We start from the raw sequence: 4,890 nt of genomic DNA on the forward strand, positions 1-4,890 counted from the left end.
CATATATCGCAAGTCCACAGTGCAGATGTACCAGGTGTGTATACAGACGTGTGTGCAATGCGTGCTGGTCAGAAGCACACACGGACCATGGCCAGTGAGCACCAACTGGGCCAACGAGTGACAGCTTTCAGTTTCAGTTTCAGCTTCAGTTGCTCAAGGAGGCGTCACTGCGTTCGGACAAATCCATATACGCTACACCACATCTGCCAAGCAGATGCCTGACCAGCAGCGTAACTCAACACATCATACCTGGATCCTGGAATGTCTGCTGTTATGAATGTAAACCATCCCTTGCATGTGCGCCCGCAGTCTTTCATGAACGGGCATGCAACCGTGCTTACAAAGTGTGTGTGTGTGTGTGTGTGTGTGCGTGCGTGCGTGCGTGCGTGCGTGCGTGCGTGCGTGTGTGTGTGTGTGTGTGTGTGTGTGTGTGAGAAAGAGAAGGAAGGCGTGTTTGATTTATTGTGAACAGTTAACTGGAACACAACGTTTTCTGTAAGACTGTGCAGAAGAGATGAGAATATGCATTTTTTTTTCAGTATATTCATGTGTTAAACATATTAATGAATCTGAACACTTTCACTTTTTTTTTCTCAGTTAAAATGCTATGTAATCACAACTTGACTTGAGGGAGATCCATATCATGCTTGTGCTTATCTGTTGCTGAGCTATTTTTTGTTTGTCGATTTGTTTTTATATTGCATATTGCTGAAATTGTCCACTTTACCTTCATTCTTACTAGATATTAAAAATAGCTTAATATGTATGCACTTTCTTACGATATCTTCTTCACCGTTAGAGAGATTACACCCCAAATGAACACAATCCAATGCCCAGTTTCCCTGTTCTCCATTCTGCAGAGTGTTGTCACCTAATGGCTGTTGACATCAGTGTCTACACACACGCGTTTTCATATATACAAACAACAAACACATGTACATAGGCGCACATGTTGATTATCTATGACTGTCACGAATTATTAATTTTTTTCCTGAATGATTAACGTGAGAACATGTGGATTATACGTCACCACGAAATACATAATTATGTTGGCTTCAGTTCTAAGTTAAATCATTAACAGTGCAAAGTTGGTCGGCATTTATACACATGTTGGCTTTGAGTTTGAGTAAATCAACAACAATTCAGATAAAGTCTGTCGGCATTAATATAGATGAATGCTACATAAATCAGTTATATCACGGATCAGCTTTGTCTTGAGACAGTTACATGAAGGAACCCACAACGCCACTCAACGTCCACACACAGTCCTGTGTCATGAAGACAAACAACACCTCGCTCTGTGAGGGGCAGAAATGTGAACCAAAAAAAAACAAACAAACAAACAAACAAAATCCTGATTAAAAGAAATGAAAACTGGATCTGACGACAGATCCGTTTACAACTGGCGGTGGTGGGTGAGGTGGGGGTAGTGTGGTGGTGGTGGTGGTGTCGTGGGGAGGGGTAGTGTGGTGGTGGTGGTAGTGGTGTGGGGAGGGGTAGTGTGGTGGTGGTGGTGTCGTGGGGAGGGGTAGTGTGGTGGTGGTGGTGTCGTGGGGAGGGGTAGTGTGGTGGTGGTGGTAGTGGTGTGAGGAGGGGTAGTGTGGTGGTGGTGGTGTCGTGGGGAGGGGTAGTGTGGTGGTGGTGGTAGTGGTGTGAGGAGGGGTAGTGTGGTGGTGGTGGTGTCGTGGGGAGGGGTAGTGTGGTGGTGGTGGTAGTGGTGTGAGGAGGGGTAGTGTGGTGGTGGTGGTAGTGGTGTGAGGAGGGGTAGTGTGGTGGTGGTAGTGGTGTGAGGAGGGGTAGTGTGGTGGTGGTAGTGGTGTGAGGAGGGGTAGTGTGGTGGTGGTGGTAGTGGTGTGAGGAGGGGTAGTGTGGTGGTGGTGGTAGTGGTGTGAGGAGGGGTAGTGTGGTGGTGGTGGTAGTGTGAGGAGGGGTAGTGTGGTGGTGGTAGTGGTGTGAGGAGGGGTAGTGTGGTGGTGGTGGTAGTGGTGTGAGGAGGGGTAGTGTGGTGGTGGTGGTAGTGGTGTGAGGAGGGGTAGTGTGGTGGTGGTGGTGGTGTGAGGAGGGGTAGTGTGGTGGTGGTGGTAGTGGTGTGAGGAGGGGTAGTGTGGTGGTGGTGGTGGTGTCGTGGGGAGGGGTAGTGTGGTGGTGGTGGTAGTGGTGTGAGGAGGGGTAGTGTGGTGGTGGTAGTGGTGTGGGTGGGGTAGGGTGGTGGTGGTTGTGGTGGGATGGTCATGGAGGTAGTGGCGTGGTTGGGGTGGGGTAGGGTGGTGTTGGTGGTGTGGGTTGGGGTGGGGTGGGGTGGTGGTGGTGGTAGTGGGTTGGGGAGGGGTAGTGTGGTGGTGGTAGTGTGGTGGTGGTAGTGTGGTGGGGAGGGGGAGTGTGGTGGTGGTGGTAGTGTGGTGGGGAGGGGGAGTGTGGTGGTGGTGGTAGTGTGGTGGGGAGGGGGGAGCCTAATTACGCAGTCTCACCGTCTCCCGTTGACAAAAATAGCAGAGAGCTTAGAGAGGCAGACCGGCGGTAAACACGAAGGGTCATTGCCGAACATGTCCACACCAAAAAAAACCCTCGTCACTGTGGGGCTGTTTCCACAGGCCGTGCTATGTGGAGCTGAGCGCGTTTCGCTGAGTAAACAGTGCAGGGCCGGACATCAAACAGAGGGATTACTCAGACAGACAGGCAAAGGGCAGAAAGAAGGTGTGTCATTTACAGACACTAGGTGTGTCATTTACTCACAGTGCAGTCCGCTGTTTGCTCTTCTCCTGTCAAAGCTGGTTTGGGAAACGTCACGTCCCTATTTCTCTCCTGTCCGCTGTTTTCAATGCTAATCCTTGAGCAGGTCTGGAATTCTGGGTCCCACCGAGGCTTTTCCGAACAAACCAATCACACACTGCTGACAGCAGGTCAATAAACAGGTTCTAATTCACCACTGTCATCGCTGTGCCGAGTTGTTTTCAGGCCTCAACTTCGTCCTCAACTTCGGTTATAAAAAAAAAATGGTGGTCAGTCCTGGAAGAGGAAAATATCCAGGGAAGAGGTTCCAAGCCACAGATGTCAACAGCCCTTAAAAGCCAGCCTCTGCCTGAAAACAGGTCTTGTTTTAACCAGTGACTGCCCTCAAATTCCTAACCAATCTCTCCAAGTTGAACACTGAAATCTGTCAATGAGTACACACAGTTCAACTGTTTTCACTTACACACGTTCAACAAATGTGTCCAGGCTGAACACTGAAATCTGTCAATGAGTACACACAGTTCAATTGTTTTCACTTACACACGTTGAACAAATCTCTCCAAGCTGAAGAATGAAATCTGTCAATGAGTACACACAGTTCAACTGTTTTCACTTACACACGTTCAACAAATGTGTCCAGGCTGAAGAATGAAATCGTCCAATGAGTACACACACAACTCAGCCGACTTCACTTACACGTTCAACAGCAGATTCAGTTCAGCTTTCCCAGACGAAGACTGGTCCGGGCGACGAAGCGGGGAAGGAAAGAGAGACATACCTGTGACTGGTAACGCAGGCACGTAGGAGGGCCAGTCCAACACGGCACCGCACCACGACACGGCCAGCTGTCAGACCTCGTCACGATACTTGTGGTCCTCACCCCCTTCCTCTGCCCACTGTTCACTAACTGACGTTCGGGAACACGAGTTGTACAACATCAAGCCGAGGAAACCAGTGATGTGTGTCCCATTGTCCTTGGAATTAGCCATGCGTGAACAGGCAGGTAAACACTGCCTCCCTTCCACTTACACACACAGGTACTGCCGGGGCCAGCTGTGTTCAATCGATACAACACCACAAACACCTCTCTCTCTAACACAGTGCACACCACCACCAGTAGCAACGAGGCCACCTCTCTGATACACTGGCCCTGAACTGACCGCACTCAACCCGCTAACTACCCGGGGTATGCTGTCCCCACATTGACTGAATCCCTCCTCCGTCCCCCTCCACCCCTTCACACACGCACACAGTCATGGGGAAAGAATGGCGTGTTCACCCTAGCCTTTAACCCCCGCCCCTCCTTCACACACACACACACACAGAGGCGAGAAAGGGTGTTGACAACGTGTCTCCCACCAGACAGTGAGCGGCGCGTGGCAGGCTGTGTGGGTGGGTGGAGAGAGGAATGTGGTTTGTCAGGGGTTGGTTTAGGTTTGTTGGGTCGGCGGTGTGTGTTTGTGTGTCGGTGGAGCGGCGCAAGGTCTGCATTCACACACACACACACACACACACATACACACACACGCACACACACACGCACACACACACACATAATTACTTGCTGCGTCACCAGTCCCGGTGTGACGTCCCAAATCGCACCAACCCCCTTCCGAAGGTTCCACGGGCACTTATCAGTGTCCTAAACAGTCCCCCCGAGACTAATCAGGAGTCTAAAATGCCCCCTCCTCCCCCCCCCCGGCTGTTTCAGTCCCCCCTAACTTCACCAAAGCACCCCCCTCCCCTAGGCTGTTTCGCTGCCCCCCCCCCCCTAACATCACCAAAGCACACCCCCCCCCTAGGCTGTTTCGCTGCCCCCCCCTACCCCCTAACTTCACCAAAGCACACACACACACCCCTAGGCTGTTTGCTGCCCCCACCTACCCCCTAACTTCACCAAAGCACACACACACACCCCTAGGCTGTTTCGCTGCCCCCCCTACCCCCTAACTTCACCAAAGCACACACACACACCCCTAGGCTGTTTCGCTGCCCCCCCCCCCCCCCCCCTACGCCCTAACTTCACCAAAGCACCCCCCCCCCCCTAGGCTGTTTCGCTGCCCCCACCCCCACCCCCTAACTTCACCAAAGCACACACCCCCCCCCCTCCCAGGCTGTTTCGCTGCCCCCCCCCCCCCCCCCCCCTACGCCCTAACTTCA

The 4,890-nt window shown here is 52.0% G+C and overlaps 1 protein-coding gene across 1 annotated transcript in view; it reads right to left on the reverse strand.

Annotated features, from left to right (window-relative positions):
• LOC143290367 (uncharacterized) overlaps window positions 1-3,651 on the reverse strand; it is a 13,666-nt gene extending 10,015 nt beyond the window's left edge. Inside the window, exon 1 of the mRNA XM_076599743.1 lies at window positions 3,509-3,651. The gene's annotated coding sequence lies outside the window, so the exon portion shown is untranslated. The remainder of the gene's footprint in view (window positions 1-3,508) is intronic.
• Window positions 3,652-4,890: the final 1,239 nt, after the last annotated feature.

This window comes from Babylonia areolata, chromosome 15 (assembly GCF_041734735.1).
Source record: "Babylonia areolata isolate BAREFJ2019XMU chromosome 15, ASM4173473v1, whole genome shotgun sequence".
In the NCBI taxonomy this organism is placed as follows: domain Eukaryota; kingdom Metazoa; phylum Mollusca; class Gastropoda; order Neogastropoda; family Buccinidae; genus Babylonia; species Babylonia areolata.